At 54.7% G+C, this 15,000-nt stretch overlaps 3 non-coding genes and 1 pseudogene across 3 annotated transcripts; 3 read left to right on the top strand and 1 right to left on the bottom strand.

Moving 5' to 3' along the window:
* Window positions 1-4,333: 4,333 nt before the first annotated feature.
* On the bottom strand, window positions 4,334-4,525 carry LOC140214954 (U2 spliceosomal RNA). Its single transcript, XR_011891879.1, has one exon. It is a non-coding gene; the product is annotated as a U2 spliceosomal RNA (small nuclear RNA).
* Window positions 4,526-10,174: 5,649 nt separating this feature from the next.
* On the top strand, window positions 10,175-11,989 carry LOC140214955 (small subunit ribosomal RNA). The gene has a single exon (XR_011891880.1). It is a non-coding gene; the product is annotated as a small subunit ribosomal RNA (ribosomal RNA).
* Window positions 11,990-13,563: 1,574 nt separating this feature from the next.
* On the top strand, window positions 13,564-13,716 carry LOC140214950 (5.8S ribosomal RNA). The gene has a single exon (XR_011891876.1). It is a non-coding gene; the product is annotated as a 5.8S ribosomal RNA (ribosomal RNA).
* Window positions 13,717-14,862: 1,146 nt separating this feature from the next.
* The window catches only part of LOC140214952 (large subunit ribosomal RNA), a pseudogene marked incomplete at its 3' end in the record, with an annotated part of 2,638 nt that continues 2,500 nt past the window's right edge, over window positions 14,863-15,000 (top strand).

Raw genomic sequence — 15,000 nt, 5'->3', positions numbered from 1 at the left:
ACAGACTTCTACCGGACTGCATACAATTTCAGCAACAACAATCCCGTGGGTTCAGTTGCAGTCCCCGCGTGGCTTAAGCGCCGAGCATTTTTACTCGCTACCTGGCTTAAGCGCCGAGCATTTTTATCGCGCTACCTGGCTTAAGCGCCGAGCATTTTCAGCCTTAAGCGCGGGCGTTCGGCGCTCTCCGTGGCCGCCCCGGCTGACGTGGTTGCGGACTTTGCCGCGCGCCGGCGCCGACAGACTTCCACCGGAATGCATACAATTTCAGCAACAATCCCGTGGCTTCAGTTTTAGTCCCCGCGTGGCTTAAGCGCCGAGCATTTTTTCTCGCTACCTGGCGTAAGCGCCGAGCATTTTCAGGCTTAAGCGCGGGCGTTCGGCGCTCTCCGTGGCCGCCCCGGCTGACGTGGTTGCGGACTTTGCCGCGCGCAGCTTGAGCGGTGAGCATTTTCAGTCGCCATATGTGGCTTAAGCGCGGGCGGGGTGTGGCCGCCCCGGCTGACGTGGTAGCGGACTTGGCGTAATGTTGCCCGTTGTTTCACAGGAAACGGGCACCGCGAATTTCATGCTTTCTTTCCAGCTTGGAACGTTTGGCTTTGTGTGCGGGTGCTGCATTTAAGGAGCTGTGTATAACTTTATAGAGCGTCTCAAGAAAAACAATTTGTTTGAAGCTTCACACGTGAGAGGAGCGGCTTCTGAGTACGAGGCGGTTTTCCTTTTTTTTTTTTTCTGCCGATAATTGTACTCATCTGCCACGTCTCTCACCACGATATGATATTTTTTTGGGGGGTTTCTCCTTTGATCCTCAAGTGAACGGACTGTCCAGTACTGATGCCATTTACAAAAATCCAAAACAGCAGAGGCCCGCACCTGCTCAATCAACGCCAACTCAATTTAAGGAAGGGCTGTTCAAAAGCTGATCGAAACCATCCAGTTTGGGAAAACCTATTTTATGCAGTAGTTTTTATTATTATTTTTTTTTTATTGTGAGAGACGTGAAATCCACACCACGAAATGAACGTCCCTTTGTTACCCTTTTGTTACCGCGGCTTCGAAACCGTGCGTAATACCAATTTAATTGTGTCCTGGTTGGCCGTTTGTCAGCACTTTGTGTTCTTCTAGAAAATCAACTACTAGTTTATAAATTACGTGCGCGAAATTTTCCTCCGTGTGCACCACCAAAATACTTAAAGAAGAGAGAATGCGTCCGGGGCCTTGGGATTTCGAAAATGCCGTGCTCTGAAATTTTCACATCCGCCATTGGAAAGATAATTATTATCCGTCGTAAAAAAGAAAAAAAAAAAGAAAGAAATCACATTTGAAATTATCATTGAAAGTGGCCACGTTTTTCGGGGCATGTCTTGATGAAATAATTTCAGTTCAGTTCAGCATGATTGGATTTCATCTTTTCCAGTATTCTCAGTACTCTCGTTGTAGTACCAATTGCCGGCAGATTTTTTTTTTAGTTGTTTAGAGTTATACATTCCTGAACGATGTTTTTCTTTTCCTCAAAGCTAGCCATAGAACCAGCGCTTTCTATAAAATCATGACAATAAGAATCCAGCATATCGGTTCATCTTCGGCGCGATTAAAGTTCGGGAACTGGCGATTTTTTATTGCCGTGATCAAGAAGGTTAACACCAGATAAGGCGTGATATTTCAGCATACCAGTCACGATATCTAATCGAATCTAAGATTGAAATGGCGTTCTGAATTCTTTCGGTTCCAGATAGAAAGAAACAGAAAAAAAAAAAAAAAGAAAGGATGTGATTGATTGCCATTCAAATCTGAAGACCGCGTGGAGAAAGTGTTCCGGTTTACATTCGGCAAATCAAAATGAACGGCTAAAATTAATCCATCGTCTGGTTTCATGCGCGAGATCACGTAAAAGGCAGCCATTCTTCTTAGCATGGTTTCTCTCTTTTGCTCTCTCATTCGCGCACGGAAATTTCTTCGTACGGGAATTTTATGAAGCGAAGGCGGCTGCAGACCATTTTCTTTGTTTAGTTCATGTTCGTAGGCGCAAATTACAAACCTAACACTTGGAGCAACATTTCCACTACTCTAGAGGGGCATAAACTGTAGACAGTGCACGCTTTCTCATTTATCCAATCGCTCGCAAACACATTGCATTGCTAGTCTACAGTGGCAATACAAAGTGACGTTTCACCATGCACGTCGAAGTTCATTACCAGTACCGCGCCAGCATCGACCGGCCGGCGAAGCGACGAGCTCAGCAGCGCATGCGCAAGGCCCGACACCACCCCAACCGAGCTTCCCTGCTTATCGGAGAGAGCAAGTGCGCGTGAACACGGGCGCGTCTGAGTATCTGGATTTAAAAAAAAAAAGAAAAAGAAAGCGTTTCCGAGATATTGACAAAGACAAGTGGTCGCGGTCGCTCTGAATCTTATCGTATTATAGAAAACGTGGGATGGCGGCGCTTCCTCGAGGGTCAGAAAGTACAATCGTCGAACTAGGTGGCAAGTGGAGTACATCCTTTTTCTTGGAACGGTTTGCAATTGACTGCTTGAATGTGCCGACCACGCGTCGCGGGTCGCGTATAGAGCCAACCGTTGGCAAGCACGCGTCTAGCGTAGCAGCAGAACCGATCGCGGTTGCGATAACCCATCGTTGGCAGCGAAAAAGAAAAACACCCACACGCAGTTTGTAGCAATAACCGTACAAATCAATGTGGTTTTAAATATAGCTTCACTGGTCACCCAAGAAGGGCACCGAAACTTTCTCATGACGCACACCGCTGTAGTCCACAAAGAACAAAGCGCACAAAATAGATATGATACAGCCGCACCGCATTATTTCGTGTTTTCACCATTTCATTACTTTCGTGTGCATGCGCGCTAGGGCCACGCAGGCCAGGAGTAAAAGGCACGAAAAAAAAAAAAAAAATGGTACGCAATCCTAAGCTTTGACTTGACTGCTGTGGCACTCGCATTTGTGTTCTTTACCTTAGGCGAACGCAATGCGCAAACTGAACTGGAATTTCCAATAATGGAAATTCCTGTTTGGCTCATATTTGCGTTTTTCGCCCGAGCAAGCGCTTCACTGCACTACGCTTTGCCCCTTCAACGTGGCTACACTGCCCGGCAGGCGTGTTCTGCGTAGGGCCGAACCTGCAGGCAAAAAGCATGGGCGCCGCCATCTTGTTGAGAGCGGCGCCAGGGACACAATCGCGCCTAGCTCATTGAGTTTTCCCCCAAAACTGAAAAAAATTTGACTTCATTAAACGAGAAAGATGCCACGAGTGTCCCAACAAAAAGCTTTGAGGATTACCGAAGGGTAACTGAGGGCGACGCAACGGGCTCTGGAAAGAAGGATGATGGGTGTGGCGTCACGGGGGGATCGGAATAGAGCAGATTGGGGTGTGCGAGAACAAACGCTCGTTAATGACACCAAAGTTTAAACCAGGAAAAACAAATGGGCATGCGCAGGGCATGCAATCTGGGGGGAAGATAACCGGTGGCCATTAAGGGTTACAGACTGAATTCCGAGAGGAGGGAAGCGTAGCAGGGGGTGGCAGAAAGGTAGGAGGGCAGATTAGATTAGGGACTACATGGCGACAATCGGCACCTGACCGGGGTACTTGGAGGATCATGGGAGATGCCTTTGCCCTGCAGTGGGCGTAGCCAGGATGATGATGATGATGATGTTCATGATGAAAAGGTAGCAACAGGTCTTCGTAACATACAGGTTAGAAAGATGAGGCACCTTTTAACCCTTGAATATATTTCGCCACATTCGGGCATACGACAAGTTTGTTTTCGAGGCGCTCGGTCCCACTGCTGCGAAAATGTGTACACAAAGGCTGCACAGTAGTTGCCAGAAATCGGGCACTCTATTTTTCTTTCATAGGGAATCTTTCTTCCACTTGGGCAGCGGATTTCGGCGGCAGGGCGAGCTTGCGTGGGCGCGGTGGTTTACGGATCCAAGCGATAGTGAACTCCAAAATCCAGTGTTGGCTTTGAGTGGGATTCATATTGATTGCGAACCCCACGGCTAATCCTACCCCCCATCCCCCCAAGTGGCTCTTTACAGGAGACAATCATTCAGAGACATCGGACAAATAGGAATTCTGGTTCTTTCTTTTGCTTTCATTAATTTTTCTCGAAGCCCATAACTAGAAATTTGCTGGAGCGGCTGTCCCATTTGCGACGCAACAAGTGCGACGCTACACACAGATGGAGTGGCAGTTTAATTACTCTCGTGGTCCGCGAACCGGCATCGTTGCGTGTAGTATAGGAATGGTGCGTGTCAAGTCAGTGCTCGCGTTGAGCTTGTGCTCTTCATTTTGATTGAATGAAGTCTCACCTAAGTGAGCGGGGCCGATCCCGGAGGTAGTGCAATACCGGGCCGACCTGCGGCGGAGGTGAAGCAGGCTTCAAGCACTCCGCCAACTTCCAAAAATAGGTTTAATATCGTGGGTCCATATAGAACCCGTATCAGATATTAAGCTGATAAGAACAGAGTTTTTTATTTATGCTAGTTACAAATACATCAAAAATATGTTACAAAACCAAGGAAAAAACGGATAAAAGGTGTATAATCTAAAAACGCAAACAAATGACTAAAAAAACTAGTTAGTGGTGTTAGTGATAAAAGGCTAAAACTGTAAAGGTGTAAAATACATGGCAAAACGCTTCTCTAAAACATAAAAGATCATTAAGAGGTGCCTACATGGGCTTTAAAAATCTTCGTAGATGGGCTTCGTAAATCTTCGTACATGGGCTTTAAAAATCTACACTTTGATCTTAGCCAAAAGGCCGAGAAGCGATGTCCTTCACTTCACTTCATTGTACTACTGCCTTGTGGGCGCCCTGCCGACATGGGTAACCTCAGCAACAGCGTGGGCAATATTATAAAATTCAGCCTGTGTACAGACTCAACGCTCCCTATCTCACGGATGAATTCGCAACGCCTCAGTCTTTCGCTGTTAACGAAACGCTGTCGCGTAGAAACGAGACCCGAGTGCAAGCTTGCTTGTAACGCGAAACCAACCAAGGCAACCTCGTAGAAAACGGAACAGGCGAGCGGAAAAAAAACGCGCCAGGGGAATGCTTACTTCCGTCTGAATGCGACCGCTCAAGGTGACCTTCCTTGAGGGCTTCGTTTCAAGCCCGTGTGCAATTGTAATATACTACGCGCATTTCCTTCATTTCTTTTTATTTACCGCAAGGCCCACTGAAAATTTTGATACGGCACAGGCCGGGACGGATCGCAACGTGTCGAATCGACCGGTAGAATTAGGTAGCATGCCCCATGTACGAAGACGAGCAACATAGAAGTGAATGACAAAATAAATATAGAAAACGCTGCACACTCCTTCCAACCGGAAACATAGAGGGGAGAAAGATCGCCATCTGAAACACAGGCATTGTAAAAAAAAGAAAAAAAAAAGTGCTACCTCATCATCTTTACCATTACCGTGTGTGTGTATGTATATATGCATGTGTGTGTGTGTGTGTTTGTGTATTTATATATATATATATATATATATATATATATATACGCACACATGCTAGCATAGCTTAAACGCAGCTGGAAAGCTCAGCCTTGCACAAGAACCACCCCCTGTCGCAAACCCCTTTGAAACATTCAAATGCCAAACACGAGTAGAGCGAGGTCGTTCGAACCTGGCGCCAAAACGCATTGGCGCCATCTGTGTACGGAACTAGGAAAACCTGCGGACTTTGCAATACAGAAAGAAAGGTAGATGGCGCGAGCTAACGCTCCATTGCATACTAAGAACGAGAGTTAGTGAATAATGGCAGAAACGTCTTGGGAAGAGAAAAAAAAAAAAAACACGCAAAAGTTGTTGGCTTGTGCAAGCACTCTATGTTACAGCGATTAAAGAGCATAGCATCTTCTACAACAGCAGCTACAAAAAGAAGAAGAACGTGAGAGAGGGAGAGAGACAGGCGTGTTTCTTTGGAATGCAGAGCATGCAGCACATACTATAAAGTGCCAAAGAGACGGGGAAAGCAGATGGCGCGAAGGTGTATGTCCTCAAAGCTTGAAAGCAATTTCTAAATTACATGTACCGAAGTCCACCTACTCTCATCAGGTTGCTCCCGCCTCCAGTTGCGTTTAAAGTGAAATTACAGTCGCCTCAAAGGCAGACAGAGAGAGAGTGAAAATAGGTACACTTGCTTCGCGCAGCTGCAGCCGTTCAAATTTTACAGCAAGAGCACTCCCGAAGCAACAAAGTCCGCTGCCGCCTGGGCGCAATGCGCTCGCTTCAGTAAATTGCCGTGCTGGCCTCGGCAACCAAGAGGTGTAGTGCGGCAGACTGCTGCATTGTAGCACACCGCAAACCGTGCAGACGTAAGCGATCGCCTCGACATCGCTGCGAGCGCTCGAAGAGACAAAGTCCGAAACCACGTGTGCCGGGGCGGTGCGAGCGCGACGCCTTTGACGCAACTTTTGCGTACAAGCCGCCGCACCGCCACGACGGAATCGCTGGCATCCCGCACGCAGCTGCATTGTGTCACGCCGGCAATCGTTGAAACACCACGCAGTCGTCGGCGTCGGCCCCGACATGGTTGCGAGCGCTGGAAGAGACAAAGTCCGAAACCGCGTGTGCCGGGGCGGCGCGAGCGCGACGCCTTTGACGCAACTTTTGCGTACAAGCCGCCGCACGGACACGACGGAGCCGGTGTCACCCTGCAGAGGGCTGCACTATAGCACGCCGGGAACCGGCAAAGAACCGCGCAGACGTCGTCGTTGGCCGCGGCGTTGCCGCGAGCACGCGAAGAGACCAAGTCCGAAAGGACGTCAGCCGGGGCGTCGAGCACGCCGCCCGCACTGTTCGCACGCGTGCTCGGAAATGGCGAAGGGGCCGCGCTAGCGTGCCTTGAATCGGTGAGCGGCGGTACCGCGGCGATCGCCAGAGCTCGAATCCGCCCTGCAAAAGCCAAATATTGGCGCTCGGCTCGGCGCAGTACGCCGCCGCGTCGCACGAGTACGGCCCCATGGAGGTCTGGGCACTTATCGCTGCTACTGTAAGGGGCCGTACGGCCCCGGCCGACATTGTACCGTAGTGCGATTTTCGGCTTGCGCGTGCTCGTGGCGTAGTCCGCGCACCGTTCCGACGTCGACAATCGTGCCCACGACTACGCGAGCGCTGGAAGAGACAAAGTCCGAAACCGCGTGTGCCGGGGCGGCGCGAGCGCGACGCCTTTGACGCAACTTTTGCGTACAAGCCGCCGCACGGACACGACGGAGCCGGTGTCGCCCTGCAGAGGGCTGCACTATAGCACGCCGGGAACCGGCAAAGAACCGCGCAGACGTCGTCGTTGGCCGCGGCGTTGCCGCGAGCACGCGAAGAGACAAAGTCCGAAACGACGTCAGCCGGGGCGTCGAGCACGCCGCCCGCACTGTTCGCACGCGTGCTCGGAAATGGCGAAGGGGCCGCGCTAGCGTGCCTTGAATCGGTGAGCGGCGGTACCGCGGCGATAGCCAGAGCTCGAATCCGCCCTGCAAAAGCCAAATATTGGCGCTCGGCTCGGCGCAGTACGCCGCCGCGTCGCACGAGTACGGCCCCATGGAGGTCTGGGCACTTATCGCTGCTACTGTAAGGGGCCGTACGGCCCCGGCCGACATTGTACCGTAGTGCGATTTTCGTCTTGCGCGTGCTCGTGGCGGTGTCCGCGCACCGTTCCGACGTCGACAATCGTGCCCACGACTACGCGAGCGCTGGAAGAGACAAAGTCCGAAACCGCGTGTGCCGGGGCGGCGCGAGCGCGACGCCTTTGACGCAACTTTTGCGTACAAGCCGCCGCACGGACACGACGGAATCGCTGGCATCCCGCACGCAGCTGCATTGTGTCACGCCGGCAATCGTTGAAACACCACGCAGTCGTCGGCGTCGGCCCCGACATGGTTGCGAGCGCTGGAAGAGACAAAGTCCGAAACCGCGTGTGCCGGGGCGGCGCGAGCGCGACGCCTTTGACGCAACTTTTGCGTACAAGCCGCCGCACGGACACGACGGAGCCGGTGTCGCCCTGCAGAGGGCTGCACTATAGCACGCCGGGAACCGGCAAAGAACCGCGCAGACGTCGTCGTTGGCCGCGGCGTTGCCGCGAGCACGCGAAGAGACAAAGTCCGAAACGACGTCAGCCGGGGCGTCGAGCACGCCGCCCGCACTGTTCGCACGCGTGCTCGGAAATGGCGAAGGGGCCGCGCTAGCGTGCCTTGAATCGGTGAGCGGCGGTACCGCGGCGATCGCCAGAGCTCGAATCCGCCCTGCAAAAGCCAAATATTGGCGCTCGGCTCGGCGCAGTACGCCGCCGCGTCGCACGAGTACGGCCCCATGGAGGTCTGGGCACTTATCGCTGCTACTGTAAGGGGCCGTACGGCCCCGGCCGACATTGTACCGTAGTGCGATTTTCGTCTTGCGCGTGCTCGTGGCGGTGTCCGCGCACCGTTGCGACGTCGACAATCGTGCCCACGACTACGCGAGCGCTGGAAGAGACAAAGTCCGAAACCGCGTGTGCCGGGGCGGCGCGAGCGCGACGCCTTTGACGCAACTTTTGCGTACAAGCCGCCGCACGGCCACGACGGAGCCGGTGTCACCCTGCAGAGGGCTGCACTGTAGCACGCCGGGAACCGGCAAAGAACCGCGCAGACGTCGTCGTTGGCCGCGGCGTTGCCGCGAGCACGCGAAGAGACAAAGTCCGAAACGACGTCAGCCGGGGCGTCGAGCACGCCGCCCGCACTGTTCGCACGCGTGCTCGGAAATGGCGAAGGGGCCGCGCTAGCGTGCCTTGAATCGGTGAGCGGCGGTACCGCGGCGATCGCCAGAGCTCGAATCCGCCCTGCAAAAGCCAAATATTGGCGCTCGGCTCGGCGCAGTACGCCGCCGCGTCGCACGAGTACGGCCCCATGGAGGTCTGGGCACTTATCGCTGCTACTGTAAGGGGCCGTACGGCCCCGGCCGACATTGTACCGTAGTGCGATTTTCGTCTTGCGCGTGCTCGTGGCGGTGTCCGCGCACCGTTGCGACGTCGACAATCGTGCCCACGACTACGCGAGCGCTGGAAGAGACAAAGTCCGAAACCGCGTGTGCCGGGGCGGCGCGAGCGCGACGCCTTTGACGCAACTTTTGCGTACAAGCCGCCGCACGGCCACGACGGAGCCGGTGTCACCCTGCAGAGGGCTGCACTGTAGCACGCCGGGAACCGGCAAAGAACCGCGCAGACGTCGTCGTTGGCCGCGGCGTTGCCGCGAGCACGCGAAGAGACAAAGTCCGAAACGACGTCAGCCGGGGCGTCGAGCACGCCGCCCGCACTGTTCGCACTCGTGCTCGGAAATGGCGAAGGGGCCGTGCTAGCGTGCCTCGAATCGATCGGCCGGGGGCCCCGTAGGGCGACAGACAGGCAATTGTGCAGGAAACCGTACTGGCCATTGGCGAGAAATTGCCGTTCGCGCATTCGGTGGACGCGCTGCGCTTTCACGACTTCGGCATTGTGCTGCCGACGTAAGCTTTCAATCTTGCTCGCGGCGTTACGAGGCGGCACGATTTTCGCCAAACGCTCGTCGAAAGTGGCACGAGTACGGCCCCATGGAGGTCTGGGTACTTATCGCTGCTATTATATGGGGGTCCCAGAGAGCAGTCGCCCCCAAAGCGACCTGGGTGTTTGATATGCGGCGGGCTTCGTGCCCGTCAAGCGTGTCCCCGGTATCGCTCCCGTGGATCCCACAGCTGACGTCTGCAGCCTCATCCGCTTGATGCGTTAGGGGCTGGTTGTCGGACGACGCTTTTTCCACGATATCGAAGTGTGTTCCGCATCGTCCTCGGACGAATCAAATACGAAAGCGCCGAAGGCGCGGGCGTGACCCGTCGCCTAGCGGCTTTGCCGTCTCGGCTACGTTGCAAGTGTCGGTCGGTCCACCAGTGCTGCGGGCTCGAGAGAAACCGCAAGCCGCGATCGAGTCGACACAACCGGTCTATCGAGAATGTTGCGTGCTTCTTGCCGCGTGGCGATACCCGGCCCTGCGGGGAGGGCGCCGTTGCGAGCTCGAACGCCGTCGTCTCGGACTGTGCAAAGTGCTACCCTTTGCGAGAACGAAGCGTGTTGGGGCGCCTGAAGGTGGCCTCGGCATCGCAAAAACGGCGTCCGGCCTGCTTGAAAGGCTGGACGCGCAGTTGAACGATTACCTGGTTGATCCTGCCAGTAATCATATGCTTGTCTCAAAGATTAAGCCATGCATGTCTAAGTACATGCCGAAATAAGGCGAAACCGCGAATGGCTCATTAAATCAGTTATGGTTCCTTAGATCGTTTCTTCCTACTTGGATAACTGTGGCAATTCTAGAGCTAATACATGCAGTGAGCCTGAAGCCCTTTGGGCGACGGGTGCTTTTATTAGACCAAGATCGATCGGGTTTCGGCCCGTATTGTGTGGTGACTCTGGATAACTTTGTGCTGATCGCATGGCCACGAGCCGGCGACGTTTCTTTCAAGTGTCTGCCTTATCAACTTTCGATGGTAGGTTACTTGCTTACCATGGTTGTTACGGGTAACGGAGAATCAGGGTTCGATTCCGGAGAGGGAGCCTGAGAAACGGCTACCACATCCAAGGAAGGCAGCAGGCGCGCAAATTACCCACTCCCGGCACGGGGAGGTAGTGACGAAAAATAACAATACGGGACTCTTTTGAGGCCCCGTAATTGAAATGAGTACACTCTAAATCCTTTAACGAGGATCAATTGGAGGGCAAGTCTGGTGCCAGCAGCCGCGGTAATTCCAGCTCCAATAGCGTATACTAAAGCTGCTGCGGTTAAAAAGCTCGTAGTTGGATCTCAGTTCCAGACGAGTAGTGCATCTACCCGATGCGACGGCTCGGACTGAACATCATGCCGGTCCTTTCTTGGTGCACTTCATTGTGTGCCTCGAGAAGGCCGGTGCTTTTACTTTGAAAAAATTAGAGTGCTCAACGCAGGCGAGTCGCCTGAATAAACTTGCATGGAATAATAGAACAAGACCTCGTTTCTGTTCTGTTGGTTTTTGGAATACGAGGTAATGATTAAGAGGGACAGACGGGGGCATTCGTATTGCGGCGCTAGAGGTGAAATTCTTGGACCGTCGCAAGACGAACTACTGCGAAAGCATTTGCCAAGAATGTTTTCTTTGATCAAGAACGAAAGTCAGAGGTTCGAAGGCGATCAGATACCGCCCTAGTTCTGACCATAAACGATGCCAACCAGCGATCCGCCTGAGTTACTCAAATGACTCGGCGGGCAGCTTCCGGGAAACCAAAGTGTTTGGGTTCCGGGGGAAGTATGGTTGCAAAGCTGAAACTTAAAGGAATTGACGGAAGGGCACCACCAGGAGTGGAGCCTGCGGCTTAATTTGACTCAACACGGGAAAACTTACCCGGCCCGGACACTGGGAGGATTGACAGATTGAGAGCTCTTTCTTGATTCGGTGGATGGTGGTGCATGGCCGTTCTTAGTTGGTGGAGCGATTTGTCTGGTTAATTCCGATAACGAACGAGACTCTAGCCTATTAAATAGGTGCGGGGTTCCCAGCACCTTACAACCTTCTTAGAGGGACAAGCGGCTCCTAGCCGCACGAAACAGAGCAATAACAGGTCTGTGATGCCCTTAGATGTCCGGGGCCGCACGCGCGCTACACTGAAGGAAGCAGCGTGTCTTTATCCCTGTCTGAAAAGACTGGGTAACCCGTGGAACTTCTTTCGTGATTGGGATAGGGGCTTGCAATTGTTCCCCTTGAACGAGGAATTCCCAGTAAGCGCGAGTCATAAGCTCGCGTTGATTACGTCCCTGCCCTTTGTACACACCGCCCGTCGCTACTACCGATTGAATGATTTAGTGAGGTCTTCGGACCGATGTCCGGCGCGGCCTTTCGGTTGCGCCGGTCTGTTGGAAAGATGACCAAACTTGATCATTTAGAGGAAGTAAAAGTCGTAACAAGGTTTCCGTAGGTGAACCTGCGGAAGGATCATTACCGGATTGTGAAGGGTGGCGAGCGCCATTGTTTCTACCCCGTGTGGGTGAAGCAGCTCGCTGCGCCCGACGCTTTCCGCCGCTGGCCCCGCTTGGACGCGGGGACGGCTATACCCGAACATGCCGGGGACTGCCTGAATTTTGAGGGGCGCCCCGTGCCAAATTTGTTGCGCCCAGTGGACGCCGGCTGCAACCTTGGACGGTTGGCTTGGCCGCGCCCGCGGGTAGAAACGGCGTAACGCACACTGGGTGGGCTTTCTGTCCGCTTTGGCGCTCTTGCGCGGAATGGGAGTAAGACGACCCGACCTGCTGCTTTGCCCAGTACGAGGGGAACGGCGAAGCGTGCGGTCGGTCAAGGAACTGACGGTCGAGAGCTAATGCCGCTGCCGCTTAGTACACACACGGAACCGTGGTGCGAGCGCTCTCCCGTCCTCCGCGGCAAACGCTGCCGAGTCTGAAAAGTCTGGCGGCTGCCGGTCGCTTCCTGCGGCGAGTATGGAGTAACGACCCGACTTTGTTGCCGCCCAAGTACTAAAGGAACGGTGTGGCGCTCGGTCGGTCATGGAACTGTCGGTATGAGGGTGCGGCTGCCAAGTACGGAAGGAACCGTGGCCTAAAGTGCTCTCCCGTCCTCCGCGGCAAATGCCACCGAGTCCGAAAGGGCCGGAGGCTGCCGGTCGGCTCCTGCTCGTGACGCGCGAGGTGTCGAGATCGCGGTTTAATGCGACGACGTCTGCAGGCTATTCGCCCGCCGCCGAGGGAAAGGCGGCGTTGCTGCGAAGTACCGAAGGAAACGCGGCTTTGCTACGTCGGAAGCGTTCTGCGGTTAGCGGACTTGTGCGCTTTGGGAAGGCGCCGCACGTCGAAAGAGGAAGTACGGACAGACGAGGGACTGTAGTCCCGGATTCGAACGCACTTGCGGCCAGGCCCTTGCTGGCTTCGTCTTCCGCCTCAAGTAGACTTGTTGTGGCGCCGGCGCAGGGAGCCGTCCCTGGCACTGGCCGAGTGGTTTTGGAGAGCTGCGCGAGTACGCGCGCCGGGCTCTTGTCTTTCGTCTCAAGTAGGCTGTTGGATCAACAGCGGTTATGCTGCGGCGATCTGCCGATGCGAAAGTGTGTGTGTGTTTGAGGCCCTTCTATGAACCTACTGCTGACTGAAGCGAAGCACGTCGATGGGGGTGAAGCCCTGCCCGTGGCCGTGTAGCCGTTAAAGACTCCACAGCGGCTTAGCCCTAATCATGGCTCTGTCGCTCTTTGCAATTTTTAGTGGAGCGATGTGAACGTGCACACGAGACACACGGGTCCGGTGGTTGGATGGCAGGTAAAACCGGCTTCGAGTGCGCGCAAACGGCATAAGCTACCTCGAGGGCAAGCGAGGAAGGCGTGGGCGCAAAACACACGCGCGAGTAGCAGGAGTGGAGTGCCATTAGGCTTTCAGCTGCTGAGACGCGGCCGCCGAAAGAGCGAGACTGGAGGAGCGCACGCCGAAAGGCGCTCTTCGAAACCACACACAGGGAGACGCCACGTGCCTAAAACCCTGGTTGTACTGTACTGAATTGAACAAACTATTTTTCACGACTCTAAGCGGTGGATCACTCGGTTCTCGGGTCGATGAAGAACGCAGCCAGCTGCGAGACTTGGTGTGAATTGCAGGACACACTGAGCACTGATTCTTTGAACGCACATTGCGGCCTTGGGTCTTCCCTTGGCTTCGTCTGTCTGAGGGTCGGATCACATATCAAGAGAGACTTCGGCGCACAGGGAACGTGCGTCCGTCGACTCGTTTTGACCGCGTCGGCATCATGGACAGTACGTTGAGCGCTAAAGCCACGCGCCAGCGGCCTCACGAGAGGGAGACGGTGGCAAACCGTTGTGCCAATTCTTCGAAAAGACGGAAACGAGGCATTACTACTGCAGCGTGACGAGTGCGCGCCTCTAGCAAGACCGCCGCAGGATGGAGTCGGATACCTGCAGGGAAAGAGCGGTCCAAGCACGAGGCGCGAACGTCTGTTGCCATGTAGCGCGCACGTTTGCGAGAGAGTCGGAAGCGCACGCTTGCGTGCACGGAAAACGTGGGAATGAAACGCCGGCCGATTCCCGCGCCGTGCGCAAAGCCAGCGCGATCGCAATTTGCGCTGTTTGCCTTCGAAGTACGTCGAGCTCCAGAGCTGGTCGCTCGTTCACGTCACCGCAGTTGTGTGGGCGCCCTTCCGGGCTTCGTCGCAGGAATGGGAATCGGCAGATTCTTGCGAGGAGCGGGGAGGAGAAGGGTGGCCCCCGAAAGCGGTTCGACGCGACAGCGCAGTCTGCGAGCGAGAAGAGTCACGGCACGGCGGAGAATTGCCGCGAAACGGAAAATGTCTCCTTCGAGAGCGTGGGTGCCCCGTTGGCCGAGCTGAAGCGTTCCGTCGTAGTCCGCCGTCGGTCCAAGTGCTTCGCAGTCTCTGTCCCCTAAAGACTGGGCCACTCCAGTTGGGGCAGGGGCGACGCTACACGAGACGATGCCTCCCGCCAGGTTTTAGTCGCCCCTGCGGTGCCCGCTGAAGCGGCGCGCTGCTAAGGCGATCTTTGCCTCGGTGGTGTTTGGGCTTCAGACACGGTCGCTTACCACGCAACTGCTCGTGCGCCGCACGCGCGCAGGCGGTTCACCGCCTGCCAGCCTCGTCTATAAGTAGCTCCGTGTTGGGCGAAGGACGTGGTAGGGCGTCGCACTCGGTTGGCGCTGGGTTTTCGAACGTGTCGAGTCCTTTTCGGCATACCGCTCGTATGACGCACGCGCGCAGGCGTTGTGCCGCCTGCCAGCCTTGTCCGTAAGGACGTGGCAGGGCGTCGTACTCGGTCGTGCTGGAATGGGCGAAAGCGATGTATCCGTTGTCGACCTCAGATCAGGCGAGACAACCCGCTGAATTTAAGCATATCACTAAGCGGAGGAAAAGAAACCAACAGGGATTCCCCGAGTAGCTGCGAGCGAAACGGGACCGAGCCCAGCACCGAATCCCCCGTCCTTGCAGGC

The sequence above is a fragment of the Dermacentor andersoni genome, unplaced genomic scaffold (genome assembly GCF_023375885.2).
Source record: "Dermacentor andersoni unplaced genomic scaffold, qqDerAnde1_hic_scaffold ctg00000763.1, whole genome shotgun sequence".
NCBI classification, from domain to species: domain Eukaryota; kingdom Metazoa; phylum Arthropoda; class Arachnida; order Ixodida; family Ixodidae; genus Dermacentor; species Dermacentor andersoni.
This window is presented reverse-complemented; position numbering and strand designations above follow the sequence as displayed.